The sequence below is a fragment of the Dipodomys ordii genome, unplaced genomic scaffold, assembly GCF_000151885.1.
Source record: "Dipodomys ordii isolate 6190 unplaced genomic scaffold, Dord_2.0 Scaffold109, whole genome shotgun sequence".
In the NCBI taxonomy this organism is placed as follows: Eukaryota; Metazoa; Chordata; class Mammalia; order Rodentia; family Heteromyidae; genus Dipodomys; species Dipodomys ordii.
In genome coordinates, this window is record NW_012267325.1 from 5,485,588 (window position 1) to 5,502,747 (window position 17,160).

Sequence of the window (17,160 nt, forward strand, 5' to 3'; positions counted from 1 at the left end):
GGGGGGAAGGAGAAAGATTGGGATTTGGGGGGGAGGGGGGAGGCTGGGAAGGGATGGGAAGGGTAAACAAAAGGAGGAGGCTGCAATCCTTGGTAAGAAAAGTACACATTATCCTGCCCATGTAATTGTAACCCCTCTGTACAGTATCTTCACAAATAAAATAAAATTAAAACAAACATACAAAAAATCATCTGGTGATTATTTAAAAAAGACATTTATTTATGGATATATAAATTTTTACATCCTTTAAGATACAAGAATAACATAACCATGTACACATCTATTATAATACAGAAAACACTACAAATTTCAGTGTGTAAGAAAAATACAGAATATGAAGGCATATAAAGAAATAATTAGAATCATTATTAAACCAAATAAAATGTTGAGAAATTTAAAAAATATACCAGGTCACATATGTTCAATATTTTTTAAAGAAGAAACTCTATAGTCATAGAACTAGAAAATAAACAATTTTTCCAAAAGTAAATCAAAACTCTATTATTCATAAACTAAAAGAGATAAATTATTGGCATAATGTTCCCCAACTTTGTTAATTTTATGAAATAATCTCATCCTTTAGAAAATGAAAGCCAAAAAGTTATATTTACAAGATAAATTATAATTAAGCTTTTAAATAAGCCTAAAGAAAATAAAAGATAGGAAACTTATAAAAGTATATAAAAGTACAATTCAGAAAAACCCAACAGATTATATTTCAAGAAAAGGAAATAGTAGAGAAAGAGTAGGAAATTAAGGCCAGGGTGGAAAAACTATTTCAGCAGAGATTTACAAAACTAAAATAAAAATCAAATAATCACAAAGCATGATGCCTTTATGAAGATGACATAAATGGAGAAGAAAAGTCAAAAGCAAAACAGGATTTACAACATCTAAATGCTGAATATACAAAAAGTTATTGAAAATATATAACAAATGTCCTCCTTCCCCTCCCCCCACAAAAAAAGAAAACTCATAACTGTGGAACACAGCTAATGCTAAAGACAACAGCACATGCAGAAATAAAAGATTTGAAATTACACAATAGAAAATAGATCCATGATGACCAACACCAAAAACAAATTCTTGCAAAGCTATTGAACTTTAAAAATCTTTTTATCTTCATGGGAAAAATATCATGCCTCTTAAAGGGAAAGAAAATTAGCCTGTCTTTATACTTTGCAAAATCAAGAGTTTATGTTAGAACACAGTGGGATGACTCATTTGAATGCGCAATAAAATAGATCACAAATATGAGATCTAGGTCTTAAAGTATAAAAACTGGAGACAAAAACTAGAGGCTGAGAAGCCTGAGATGAAGGCGTCAGTGTCTGTACATCTTATGCTTCATCATTTGGTGGAAGTAGAAAGAAGTAAGAGTCAGCTGAACTCAGCCTCTTATAACAACAATCATACCAAAAAAAAAAGAACAGAATTATGGTGAGGTAGGGGAAATCTTATGCCCTGGGCTCAGAGAACTGCTGATAAAAATGTTCAATGAGGAAGTGGTGCTGTGGCTCAAGTGGTAGAGCGCTCGCCTTGAGCTGAAGAGCGCAGGGACAGAGGCCAAGCCCCGAATTCAAGCCCCATGACCGACAAAAAAAAAAAATCTTAAAAATGTTCAATGAAAAGATAGAGAACCTTCTTCAAGGAATTTTGTGAACATGATGGGCCTAATCAGAGAATAATGAAAGAATTCACAGAGAACAGAAATAAAAAAGCTAAATAAATCCCAAGAAAATACAAAGGAGTCCAATGAAAATACAGCTGCACAGCTAAAGGGGATCAAAGAAGGCACAGATAAATAAATTAATGAAGGAAATCATTGCAAGAATTGAAAAAAGACTTTCTTGAAGAGATAGAAATCATGGAAATAAAATGAAAGAGAGAAATAAAAAATAAAGCAGAAAGGTTCTGCAGTGGAATAGATGATATAGAAAACAGAATTTCTGAGCTTGAAGATAGAACAGATATAGTAGAGACAAAGTATATGTATATATACATACATATATATTTATATATATGCATACATATATATAAACTAAGACACAAGAAAAGAATCTGAAAGAAGTTCAGAACTCAATTAAAAGACCAAATTTGGAGCTGAAAGGTATTGAGGGAGAAAAGCAAATGGCTAAAGGACTAGGGAATCTATTTAAGATCATTAAAAAGCAAAAAACTTCCTAAATTTTAAAAAGACAAGCCTGTCTAGCTAGGTACAAGATGCTTTTAGAACACCTAACAGACTAGATTCACTAGAAAAAAGCCTCTCACTTACATAATCTGATCAAAACTGATTTACAGAAAATAGAGAATAAAATAAAGAGAGAAAAAAGTCACAGTACTGAAAAGGAAAAACCTATCAAAATATTTTTAACAGGAATCTTAAATGCAAGCAATGTCAACCAAGAATACTACATCCAGCCAAGCTTTCATTCATAAACACAGGGCAAACAAAACATTCCATGACAAAAAAAACCATAACAGAAGAGACACAACAAATTTAAATAATCTGTGAATACAAAATTGACAAGGTTTGGAATACATTTAATATAATTACAATCAGAAACTGAAAAAAATTCAACATTTTCCTCTTACAAAATAAGTGGAAACTCAAAGATAATTTTGTAGAAATAGAGAATGGAGTGGGAAGGAAGGAGGGAGGGAGGGAAGGAAGGAAAAAACAAACGGGTCAGAAAGAAAATAGATGTTATTGTGTCAGTTGGTTTAAAAAGCTAGAAAACAATCCAATTAATAAAACTGAGCAACCTAGTTCAGTAATAATAAGCCACACTGATAAAAACCCATAAAGATTAGCCAGTATTTAAAGAAGCAGACATCAAATATAGAATGCTAAAAGGAATAAAACAAAATGTTACTTCATTGAAAACATAAACAAAGTTGGGGAAATCCTTACTCAAAGGGTAAAAGATCCAAAAAAATAAAATGAGAGATGAACAAGAGGAAATGTGGCTGTAAAGAAACAGAGGTGAAGACATCTGAGTATGCAATAGCTTGAAAACATAACACCAGAGGGCAGGAGGAAGGGCCAAGGGGAGTTCAGAGCCTTAAAATGACATGGAGTTTCTCAGAACTGGTCTGCTTTGAAGAGGGCCGAGTTGAGTGGGATGGAGAGAGGAGGGACACAGCACATATTTAGTCAGGGCTCAGAAAGTCTAGAGATAACTTCTGGTCCTATCTGAAGAGCGGTTTGAGGAGAAAGGCTGATTGGACATACAACAGGTCTGAGAAGAACAAAGTATCCCTGCGGATGCAGAAATTACTGCACTGGGGGCTGGCAGAGGACAAGACCCTGTGAAGTAGGAGCCCAGAGCCTGGAATAAATCCAGCTGGGAGAGGAGAGAATCAGATAAGCCACACGTGAGAGGAAGTGGAGACAGGAAATTGTGGAAGAACTACCAAGAGTTAGATGAGAGATACCCCGAAGATGATTTTAATTCGTGAAAGTACAGGGCAGAGCTGAGTCGTGAGAAAAGTGAGTGTAAAATGATGCACTGTCCCTATTGTCCATTCCTTAGCTACCCCCTCAGCCCTGGACTCGAGGGCTTCTAGAACAAATGGAGGGAGGGGCTCACTACAACAGGAGGTTCATTAGGTCCACCAGGTAACTATAATTTAGCATGGAGAATTATGCATTGAAGGTAAAACTATCCTACCCGCTGTGAGCAGTCTTGCCACAGTCTTCATGGTGACTCAGCAGTTCCTCCTGGCTTCAGAAAGAAGACCATATCTCCTTCTTTCCTTTTTCTCATTGACCAATGGGGTGTGAGATGCGGGCCACGCCCACATTCTATGATGCTTAGTGTGCCCTGGAATTGTCTCTGGCTCACACTGCAATGAAGAGTTTTAGGAGCTGGTAGTTCATGGTGATTGAAAGTGCCCTCCCACACATTTTCCCCTTCCCACACCTGTCATGTCCGGAGAAACTAGACAACAGCAATGGCCTGCAGCTAAGAAAAAATTATGCGACATCAAGAGAGAATCGGTCGTGAAGAAACAAACTAAAAATCACAATAACCCTGAGACCACCACTCGAGGTAAGTGACCTCCAAAGGCCCTGAAAGACTGCAATGCACCCAGAGATCACAGTGCTCCTACACCATCATCTAGAGACGACTCTCATTTCATTCTGTGTCCCTTCCCCTCACATTGTTAGAACTAACACAGCATCAGATTTTCATTTTGTAGTCCCTTAATGGTCTTAGTTCATTTTATGCAGCCCTAACAGCACATCTCGTTTATAAAGAGCAGAAACTTATGAACTCACAATTCTGGAACTGGAAAGGCCATGATGGAGGGGCTGACATGTGATGAGAATACCTTATGAAAGGCAGAAAGACAAAAGACAAGAAGAGGTCTATAGAGGCCTTTAGGTAAAAGCACGGTACTCCACCCATGGAGCCCCATGATCTAACAATGTCACAAAGTCCCTCCCAGTCCTTACTACTATTACAAAGACAATACATGTCAACATTACTTTTTCCTTAATACTTTTACAAAGACAATACATGTCAACATTACTTTTAAATGACAAACATTCAAACCCCAACACCATGTTTTCGGCCTCTCCTTTTCTATCCCCTGCTAGTATAATGCTAGCAAAACTAGTATTTCCTAAATTGATTGCCTCTTCAGCAACCATTTCAAAGGAAAGGTATTTATGTATGTATGTATGCATACATGTATGTATGCACACATGCATGCATGCATGTATGTATGTGTATATATGTATGTATTATTCTATTTTTCACCATTCTCCAAGCATTTCCTCATCAACAAGGTGCTTCTTCAGTACCCCAGAACTCCTTCAAGATTGCAAATGTCTCCTGATGGTCCTCTCTTAATGTTTATGCCTTCAAGATGGAATGTCCCTTCTCTATCCTCTTTGGCGAACATTTATAAATATTCACTTACAACTACAAATCTTGACTCAAGTCTTTGTAGCCTCTCAAAATAGGTCAAAATGTTGGCTGTCCAGGCAATTTTGCAAGAGAGATAGGTTGGCAACTAGAAATTTAGTGTGACTAGACACATGGAATCATAGGAGTCCTAACTGTCAGAGACCAATCTCTGTGAAGTCATAAAACTGCAGATCATTAAAACTTGATTGATTGTGCTGTGCTGGAATGGAATGTCACAAATTCCTTCAATGTTAGATTAACAGCCAATTACTTGCTCATTCTTGATCTCTCTTAAGCATAACATGTCTTCTTGCATGCTCCCTTATACTGTACCTTCTTTCACTCATCCCCCAGCTGGTTTCTCCACTTTTCTCTCCTGTGTTCATTACACAGTAAGAACAGAATTTATTATCATCTTATTATTTCACAGTGATACTGAGACATACCTCCACTGGAATTTCATGGTTAGGACTCTCTACACAGTGAGAGTACCACTTAAGGTCAAGGAAAAGTCACCTTGCTAGAAAATCAACAAATATAAAATAAGAGTCATAAATACTTTCCTTTTATCTTGTTTCTGTGGATGTTTTGTCAAGAATTAAGCGTCAGAGTTAATGAAGCTGAACAATTAACAGTCCATGGCAAGGGTTAAAAGACCACCTGTCAGTAAGTGTTTCATTTGTTTTAATTATTATGACCATTTGACACATTGATGAGGACTTGTATACACATAATCTTTTGTGTTCCACTGCTGTCACCATATGCAAAGGTTGTAAATTAATAAGAACACATCTGTCACACTCAACTTCATCCCAATGATGTTTTTCTCCATTTTTACTCTTCCAAAAACCTCTGATGTTGACCCTCTAATTTTCAATCACAATCCCTTTCTTCCCAGCTCTGAAAGCTCTCCTTTCCCCCAAACTTCTATTTTGGTGCAAACATCTTTCAGCATTACCACATTCTCCCAGTTTTTCAGTGCAATTCATTCTTTCATTTTCTCCTGTTTCTGTATTTGAAATAATTTTATTACAATTATTCTAGTGAAGACATCCTCAGCTCTCCTGTACTACTCTCATTTGCTGCATGTATCAAAAATATCTCTAGATTAAAATAAGAAAAAATATTTTCAAATATATATAATTGTACAAAAGGAATATTTTAGTAGTAGGGAACAGAGCTGAGCAAGTCATCTCTACTTAATCAAATAGAAACAGAAGGTAGGAAAGCTCTCATCTTAAAGACTGGAAAATATTGCTGTTGTGCCTTTTGCTGACTGTTTTATCCCATTCATGTTGAATTGCAAGTTTTCTTCCTCCATATCATCGTGTGTCAGATTGCAGCTGGTTTCTTTTGTGTTTAATGTTTCATTCTAGCCTGACTTTAGTATATTCCTCTACTGACTATCTTTTCTTTATTTATTTCAAATACTTTCTAAGGGAGTTTTGAAGAAATTTGAAGATGTATACTACTTTTTTGATAGAATTAAGATGAATTTCACTAGTACTCATTCCATCTTTTACATTTACTTATTTCTTAAGGAATGTTGCTGAAATCTGGGGAGCACTTTAATTTTTGCCTTGTTTTTATTTTTTAAGGGAATTTCTGATCTATTTCTAAGTTGGTTTTTTAGAACTCAGGTATTATTAAGAAAATTTGTTAAGAATGTGTTATAAAAGATTTTGTAATTTTCATTAGCCATAAACATTTGAAAACTGGTTGCCAAATAGATTGTTAGGTAGGTTTATTATTTATTTCTTCCAAATTTGTTTAGAACTGATTTTGAAGTTATTGACACTTCATTAATATATTAACATTCCTCCTTTTTTATGGTGTCTCATACCCTAGTTATTTTTCTTTTAGAGTGAATTACACTTTTTCTATTTACTCAGGCCCTTGTATAATAGGTGTTACTCAAGAGGTCAGAAAAAATATTTCAAATAGTTGTGCTCTGTCTTATATGAATACTAAAATCTACTCTTCAATCTTTTCCTAAATCCCGTTTTGCACATCTAGTGTTGTGAATATTTTGCTAAGGAATTCAAACATATACTAGAGTGCCGGGCTATGAGAAGTTACTGTTACCTCCTACTATTTTGAAACTTTAGAGGATAGACAAACTCAGGTCTGTTCCCTATTATTGAAATTTTCCTTGTCTGTAATTACCATTACTTTTTCTTTTTTGTCCTTCTATAAAGGAAAAGCAAACCATTACTTTTCAAGGCAAGATCTTGTAATTGTATTTATACCAAAAACCAAATAAATCAACACCAAAACAAGACAGAACGAAAATAATTTAGGCAATGGGAACATTTCTATCTTTGCCCCAGTTTGCAATGCTTTATTTCTTTTTCTAAGTTAAACTTTCACTCATTCTTTAAAAAAATAAAAATACCCTATTATGAGTAAAGTGTCTATAATTATTTCTCACGTATAACTCAAGTCTTTAAGGTAAGCAAAATTTTAATTGTATATTTTAAGTGACAAAACTACAAAGTATTTGAGTAAAAGTATTCCTTTGTCCCAAGCAAAGCTTCCTAAAATGTAATTTCCTCTATGTAAGTTGACAATTTCCTCTATGTAATTAATTCCCTCCATGTAAGTTTCCCTTCTTTCTTAAGGTTGTCTTCCTTATTTCTCAGAAGAAAATTATTACTATGAGTAAAGTGCACTTTTACTGAGGGCAAAGATTGAAGCTTGAGAGTAGACAGATAAGTGGTTCCCTGAGACAGCAGGATAAGGAAGAATCATCAAACCCTTCTTTCTTCATCCTTTGCAATCCATTGCCTCCTCACGTCCACTACAATTTTAGTTGTGAGTACAACTCCAAGTGCAGAACTTGGACAGTTCATCTGCTCAAAAAGACTAAGGACTCTGAAAGTGAGAGGCAGAAGTGAGGGTAGGAGTAGGCTAAGAGCCATGCAGAGAGAGCAAAGCAATCATCTCCCACTGAAAAGATGACATGTACATGTTCCAGCATAAGTACAAAGGGAAGAGGGAATAAAAGCGAAGAATCACAGTGGTGTTGCTCAGCACGGAGTTTCTCCTGAGAGGTCCTGTTGTGGCGAACCTGCAAGTGAGAAATGCAGTGAATATTTACAGACCAAGTTCCAAGTTTCTTTGATCAGAGAAAGAAAGAAAAAAAGAGTAAAAGAAAGGAACGAAGGAAGGAAGGAAGGGAAGGAGGAAGGGAGGGAGGGAAGAAGGAAGGAAGGAAGGAAGGAAGGAAGGAAGGAAGGAAGAGAGGGAGGGAGGGAGGGAGGGAGGGAGGAAGGGAGGAAGGAGAGAGAAAGAAAAAAGAAAACAAAACAAAAACAATTGCGAATAAGAGAAGGCTAATTATGGGGAGAGCTAATGACAATTCCTTTCTCAGAGAAGGTTTTAAATGACTTCATAATTGGAAACATCCAATCAACAGGATTATTCCAAAACTACAGTTAACAGTCATCCTCTTTCACTAAGAATTTTCTTGTTTCTTATACTTTGTGGGGCCATACTGCATAACATTTTCATTCATAGTAGAGGATATTACAAAAAGTCAGTCCAAGTGATTTTTACATCCTAGCTCAGCTCCTCTATTTGAATTTATCTCTCCCCTCCTTGAGATGGAATGGCATGAAAGCAGAGGTGATAGCTTTTTCAGTTTTTAAAACACCCATAGTAGATGGAGCACTATCTTATATAATACAGGAACTCATGCAAAATTGTGGAAACTGATGAGTTGATGGTTTCAAAAGCAAATATGAACTATATGCATAGTAATTGCTATAAAAATAAAATTCAAAGCAAGAAATCTACCAATATTGAAAAACGTCTTTGCAATCTGTTTCCATGCTCTTGTTTAAGCCACTGACTACAATGTTGAATCCAGATGTAAAAAAATAGGATATGGCTTAACGCATTTTTATATGCCTTCATTGCTGCGATGATGGGGATTGGGGAGAGAAAAACCTGGGAGAGAACCAAGGAGTGGGTGATACTGTTCAAAAAGAAATGTATTCAATACTTGACTTAAATACCCATAACCCCTCTGTGTATCACCTTTACAATAAAAAAAGATATTGGTAAATTTTGTCATTTATAAATGAATATTTAAGTAGTTTATTTAAAGCGAACTCATAAAGCAAGACAAATTAGACAGATATAGGTCTGATGTGTTTTGCTGTAAATGTAATCTATTAGTTGGGAGAGAATAAATCTACTAAGTATGTGCTTCATGTGTAAAGCAGGTAAATACTCTAGCTCTTGAGCCACATCCTTTAGGTAATTTTGAGTCAGTTATTTTGCAGGTAGGGTTTCATGATTTTTAATCCAAGCTGGCCTTGACAATGATCCTCCTACTTACACCTACTTATCCATGCTTGACAGCTAACATATCAGGAATACCCCACTACACACAGCAATTTTAATTTTTTTAATTGTGAAAATACCATACAGAGGGGTTACAATTATATGAACAAAGTAATGAGTACATTTCTTATCAAGCATTGTTGCCTCCTCCTTTGTTTCCCCTTCCCATCCCTTCCCATCCCCCCCATCCCCCCACCCAGGAAATTTGTAAAGTTTGTTTTTCGACATAAAGTCTTGTACATCTCATTGTTGCAATGGGTCCACCTGTATCCCTGTTCAAATAATTTGTTTCTTCCCTTCCCCTTTCCAAACTGAGATACGGTCTCACTAGCTTTGTTTTAGAATTGATAAGACTTAAATTACATTTTTCTTTTAGTTGACGTAACTGTTTTGTTTTGGCTTGATTTTACTTTGTTTTTGAGAAAAAAAAAACTTGCTCTGTGACTGAGACTCATCCAGAACTTCTTTCTCCTGCCTCAATTTCCTGAGTGCTAGGATTTCAGGTGAGCATTAGAACATGTACATAATGGGAATCAAACATGCATAGCTCCACGTACATCTCTTGATTTTACCTGTTAGCAGTACTGGTATTTCAGCTTAAATCCTCATGCTTGCTAAGTAAGCATCCTAGCTTCACCAAGCCCCAATCACCCCTCTAGTCTCTCTATTCCCCACCAGTCCTAACCCTTCTTTTATTTTAGTTTCATTTTAGAAAGGGTCATATGCTTTTGCCTGGGTCTTAGGCTCTTATTTTTGCTTATCAAATTGCAGTGATTACAGGCCAGAAGCCACATGCCTGATTTTGGAGATAGAGTCTTACTAACATTTTTAGGAGGCTGCCTTTGAATTGAGATCAACTTTTATCTAACTCCCAAAATAGCTGGTATGCATGAACCCCTGTACTTGGCTAAACCTTTTAGCTTTTAATAAAATTAGGTTTTAAAAGTTTCTGTAGAAGTTCACATTTGAAAGGAGGTACATATCATGAGTTGGCATCCAGGTAAAGTATTATAGAGAAAGAGTTCTTTAGGTGGAATTCTTCATAGAGGCTTTGGGCAAAGAAATAAGCTTGATGCAAACCTTGGAATACAACTGGCTCAAATCAAGTAAAAGGGTCATCTTTTTAATTCATTCCTTTAGAGGCAAAGCCTGATGTAATCCTCCTGGTAAGACGGGAAATTTGAAAGCAAAGGCTCACAAAGTACACTCTGTGGTGTCAGAAGTCATGGCCAACTCTGCAAAATCACACTAGGGCACATTGAAACACATACTGTCCCTACAGGGTCCAAAATGAGTGAAATGAGAAAGACCAGTTAAAAATACTCTGGAAAGTGACAGAGGAATGTGAAACTACCCACTGAATTTGGTAACAGGATTATCACTAATGAGACTAATTACTCTGAGAACATTCAGTGGAGTGCAGGAGGAGTACGCATGGTTGCAGTGGATTATGTAAATGTGTAGGTAAGAGAGGCCAAGCTATAAGAGCAGTACTGGTGAATAGTTATGTGTATACCCACCACACAGTTCAAGACAAAGTTCCCAGTTCTGCATAGGCTCCTTTGTGTCTCCTCCCAGTCAGTATCTTCCATCCCAAGTCGACAAGTTGACTTCTATCACTGTTACATTTGTTTTTCTTTAACACATGCAATGAAGTTCATGTACTGCATACGGATCTGTGCCTAACTTCTTTCTTCTGATCGTTAAGTACAAAGTCATCTAGGTGGTTGCTATAATTTGCTCTTTTTCATCCCACAATGCACATATACCCCAAATGCTTTAGTGACTTTTTTATTCATTATTTATGAACAATTCCTAGTTGTTTATATATTATCTGTTCATTATTATTGTCACCATTGTTTTAATTAATGTTTCTCTGCATACATTTGTTTGAGCTGTGTATCCACTTCACTTGGGCACATATCCAAGAAGAATGTTACTAGATCCAAATGTGGTCATGCATTTACCCTTAATATAGAAACGTCAGTTTTTTAATATAGTTGCATTAATTTATATACTGCTAGTAACAGAAGAGTCAATCTGTGTGTTTAGCAGATACAGTATTTTGTAGGATTTTCATTCTAGCTGTTCTGGAATTTGTGTGGTCTGTTTCATTGTGGTTTTAATATTCACCCTTCCCAAATATACGTGCACTTTCTTTCTGAAGTATACATTCAAATACTCTGAACACTTTTCTGTTTTCTGTCTTCTTGTTATTGTTCTTTTTTTGGGGGGGGGTTGTGGGGCCTGAACTCTGGGCCTGGGTGCTGTCCCTCAGCTCTTCAGCTCAAGGCTAATGCTCTACCACTTGAGCCATAGCGCCACTTCCAACTTTTTTTCTGCTTATGTGTGCTGAGGAATCGAACCAAGGGCCTCATGCATGCGAGGCAAGCACTCTACCACTGAGCCAACTTCCCAGTCCCATGTTATTGTACTCTTGATGTTCAATATATATATATATATATATATATATATCTATCAGGGACCCAGCTAGTTCTTTGTTGGGTCTTCGTCCGTCCCACAAAAGACAGACGGGGTCCGAGGAAAGGTAAGTGCGGTGCTTGCTCGTTCCCTAGCCTCCCTCAGCCCAGGAGACAATCAGACACAGTGGGGAGCCAAATCCAGCAGGTAGAACACTCGTTTATTAACAGAGAGCAGCCCCTTTTAAAGACAAAAAGGGTGGGTGGTATGGTAAGGGAGGAAGAGGAACCAATCACTGTCAAGGTCACACCCTATCATTCACCTGAGCCTTCACGGGCTGGTTAGGCACTGATCAGAAGATCAATTGGGGTCTGCCCACTCTACTCTCTCCCAGAGCCATCTTGGCTGGCCTTGTGCTCTACAGTAAATTAGGCTCTGCCCACTCAACCCCCTCCCAGCGCCATCTTTGCTGCCCATGTGCTCCACAGTTCTTGGCTTTTTATGATTAAAAGTAAAGGACAGCAAACATCCATAAGAGGAAAAAATGTACCTAATTATCATAAACTTCTTGAATTTATTTTGTGTCTCTAAAGAAACTAGCAATATTAAGAATCAAAATATCCTAATGCCAAAGTCTTAACTGACAATACTATGCAAATTTTATTTATTGGAAATAGTATACATTGAAAAATACAAATTCAGTGTGTTTTTTTCTTTACACATAGCTTATCTACTCACAGATTTTGTTATAAACTCTATTACCTAAAGTAACACATTCTTAAGTATGTGAAGGCAAGCAGAATTGTATGAGAAACCTTATGACATGGCACAAAACTGACAAACTGTCACTTCTACCTATGGACTAATGGCCAAATCAAATCACAAACCCCAATCCAAAGTCAAGGGATGGGATAAATCTATAGATAGATAGATAGATATAGCTATATCTATTATATCCTATATATGATATATATTTATTTATATTAATTATATAATATATTTAAATTATATAATTATGTAATATATTAACATATGCTAATATATAAATATATTAACATTAATATAACAAATATAGTGGCTGGGAAGGTAGCTCAGTGGTAGAGTGCTTGCCTTGCATGCCTGAGGCCCTGGGTTCGATTCCTCAGCACCACATAAGCAAAAAGAAAAAAAGCCAGAAGTGGTGCTGTGGCTCAAGTGGTAGAACACTAACCTTGAGCTGAAGAACTGAGGGACAGCACCCAGGCCCAAAGTTCAGGCTACATGACTGGCAAAAAAAAAAAGAAAAAAAAACACTGAAGCTATCAGCCAGAGACCAGTGACTCACACTTATAATCCTAACCTCCAGGAAGGCTCAAATCTAGAGCAAGGTGGCTTGAAACTAGTCTGGGCAGAAAAGTCCATGAGGCTATAATGCTCAAAAGTTGGACTAGAATCTTAGCTTAAATGGCAGAGTTCAAACCCAATTACTGACACAAAATGATTGGAGTTATCAAGGCAATGTCCATTTTCTAAAATTGGTATTTTCTGAAGTGAAATATCTGGGCAAAGAGTCAAAACAGATACTACTTCTCCTGTACAAGATACAGCCAATGTGCATAGGCTTGTTTTACTCTGAGTGAGAAATCTAGAGTTTAAGACCATCTCTCATATAGACTGGTATTTAGAATTCAGACTACCCTCCAGTTATCCCTATTTCATTTCTTGCTATTGATTAAAGTGAGAGTGTATCACAATCATGAACAAACAGATTTTACAATTAGAAGGAGTGGCTTATAAAACAGAACACATTTTAGTTGTTAGCTTTGTTGTTTCACCGTAAGTCTCTGTTCTCAGTCTTATAAAAAGGGAATGTCAGTAGTTTTGATCCCTTTTCACCACGATGAGGATGTTGAATTATATGAACTAACACATATATATCTGCATATAATCAATACTTAAGAATAAAAGTTATTTTCAGAAAAGCTTTCTCAGAATATAAAGTAGGTACCAACATACAAAAGTGATATTTTATTTTTACTATAAGAATGAGAATGCTTTCCAGGAGACATAATTGAGATGGTTGCTGAAGGATTTCCCTTGTCAATGAAGTAGCTAAAGAACTAGTGAAGAATTAGATAGATTGAAAAAATATGGCAATGGTGCGCCCAAGAACAGGGGTACTTATAATCTTATTCTTGTAACTGATGCCCATGGAACACCACATGTCAGCTTTCTGTGAAACATGTTCTAATTAGGGAAACTAAGACTGAGAAAGGAGAGATTTGTACGCTTTGTTATTAGCAAACTTGTTAAAACATTAGTCCCATCATTATAAATAGAGATGTAGGAAGTAAATAGCACTCACTAAATTAAATTCATTGGCTCATACCTGTTATACTCCTTATTCAGAAGACTGAGATCTAAAGACAACAATTAAAAGCCAAGCTAAGATAGGAAAGTCAATGAAACTCTTATCTTCAATCAACCACACACACACACACACACACACACACACACACACACACCACAACATGCCAGAAATGGAGCTATGGGTCAAGTGGTAGGAAAAAAAAAAGGCTCAGGAACAGTATTCAGATTCTGAGTTCAAGCCCCAAGAGAACCCCCCCACACACACACACATAAAACATCATTTTCTTCAAACATTCAGTAAGTTTACAGAAAATTATACATACCTCATAGTTAAACACACTATGTACTTCTGTCTAAGAAGCAGTAAATTAAGTTCAAAATCATGGAAATGTTAAGTTACAATAAAAGGCCACTTTCCAATTCACCATTTGGAGACTCACTTATTGTTCATAAGTCTTATAATTGAAGCTTTATTATATTATCCTGCTGCACAGCGTGATTTCCTGTTATTTGTCTGATGTTTTTTAAAGAACAGTAATTTAATAACCATAGTGATCTTCATTCTCCGCCTCTAACAAATGTGCTGTTTCATGAGGCCACTTTATAAAACAGGCTTCAGCCAGTGGGCAGTCCATGCTTGCCATTAGACAACTCTAAAAGCAACACAGCAGAAAAGTAACACCAGGGCCTGGGGTGACGTGACTTTTAGTAACAACGAGACTTTAACTTTTAGGGCATGATAGTTTTATTTCTCTTGAAAGCACTTTCAGTTTATATTTGCTCCTAAGAAAACAGACTTTATTCTTTTCCAAGTGAAGAGTCTGTACTACCTGTTTCTGTTCCAAGGAAACATTAAGTTTTACTCTCAACACTGCCCACAAAAATACTATCTGTGTATTTTTCAAACATAAGCGAACAAAATCTGGTAACTAGTAAAGTCCTCCTGAAAAGAAGTTATTTTCTTTCATTTTTAGCTAGTCTGATTATTATATTTATTTCCATGTCACATTCTGCCTTAAACAGTTTAAATCCAATATTCTATCAAATTATTTGCAAACTGTGTCATTGGCAAAAAAAGGAAGCATTTAAATACATGATAAAATTGAGTCATTGAAATATTTGCTTTATTTTTTTAGAGAATGAGAAAGGAGAAGAGATATATAATAAGTATTTTAATATTTCTTTTCTTTTATATATATTACAAATTTGAAGCTTTGTAAAAAAATAGCTAAGTAGAAATCCAAAATGATGTAACACACATAAACTAAGGTGTTACTATCTAAGAAAATAAAAGTTCAGCCAATATATTGTTGGTGGGAATGTAAACTATTTCAACCACTCTGGAAAGCAATATGGAGGTTCCTCAAAAAACTAAACATGTAGCTCTCCTATGATCCAGCAATCCCACTCTTGGGCACGAAAGCTACCAGCACAACTATGTTCATTGCAACATTATTTGCCATAGCTAAGATATGGAACCAACCCAGATGCCCCTCAGTAGATGAATGGATCATAAAAATATGGCATATATGCACAATGGAATTCTATGCTTCCATCAGAAAGAATGAGATCACCCCATTTTAAGGGAATGGGAAGACTTAGGGAAAAATCATATTAAGTGAAGTAAGCCAGATCTAAAACATATGCTTTATGATTTCCCTCATAGGTGATAATTAGTATATGTCTAGGATAATTCTAGCAGAGGATTACAGTAGCTCAATAGCTATGTTCATATGACCATAAAAATGATGCTAATTGAAATGAACCCCAAGATATTTTTTTTCTTTTTGTTGGTCATGGGACCTGAACTCTGGGCCTGGGTACTATCCTTCACCTTTTCAGCTCAAGGCTAACACTCTATCACTTGAGCCATAGCATCACTTCTGTTTTTTTTTTTTTTTTTTTTGCTTATGTGGTGCTGAGGAATCGAACCCAGGGCCTCATGCATGCAAGGCAAGCACTCTACCACTGAGCCACTTTCCCAGCCCGAACCTCCAGATATTAAAACAATTGTTTTTTATGCACTGTTTGAAGGTATTTCTCTCTTCTTTTTTATTCCCCTTTGGTTTCTCTCCTGTTGTCATTGTTTTTGATTTTGGTACCCTGTCTCTTATAATTACATTTTTCTGATTTTGGGAAGGGAAGGGGAATAACATATTGGTGAGATAAAGGACAATGCAACAGTGATACTCACAAGACACTATGTTTGAAATGAACTTTGCAACATGGGGGGGGGGGCAGGGAGATGAGTGGGAGAAAATGAAGGAGGGGGAAACAATAATCAACCAGAAATACAGTTATTACCTTACTTATGTAACTGTAACCCGTCTGTACATCAGATTTACAATAAAATAAAATGTTATTGGAAAAAAAAGAAAAGAAAAGTTCAGACTTACAACTGGTTGATTCAATCCTACTAAAAAAATATTGGGAATAAATCTCATAAATAAGACCTTGTCCTGAAGGCTTCATCATTCTCAAGTCCTTCATGTTTTAACTATTACAATCTTCTGCCTTATGTAATTACAGAAAAATGCAATTTGTTGTAAAAAGCTAGAACACATGCCTTTGTCAAGACATCAAAAGTTGGTACAGATAGAAGGAGAATGTTAGGCACTCTGCCATTCCATGGCCAAAAATGAATCTTCAGGAAATTAAAGCAGACATGATTTCTTTCAGACCATAGCTATGGTATATATGTAGTTTGTAATCCAAACTAGTCCTTACCATTATTTTAGGCAGAAAATATATTTGGATGTTTGCAAACTACAAATGTTTGCAAATACATTGAGTAAGTACTTTAATATCTTAAATTAATAAATAAAGATACAAGAAGAAACATCATTCAACTGGATTGTCTCTCCTAAAGAAAAATCATTTTCTAAAACTTTTCTATCAAAGGACTAGAGTCCAGATATTTCATTATTATATTTGTTTGGAATTCTCTTACAGTGCTTGCCAACTGATCATACTTTCATTGAGTGTAGAAAAGAATTCATGAAAGTAAGCTGCTGAGTTAGGGATTTCTAGGTTCACAATTTGTGTCTATTTTTCTTGAATTTTTTATGGGTCCTTTTATCTTTTCCTAAAATACTGCTTGTAATATCGAATTTTTTTT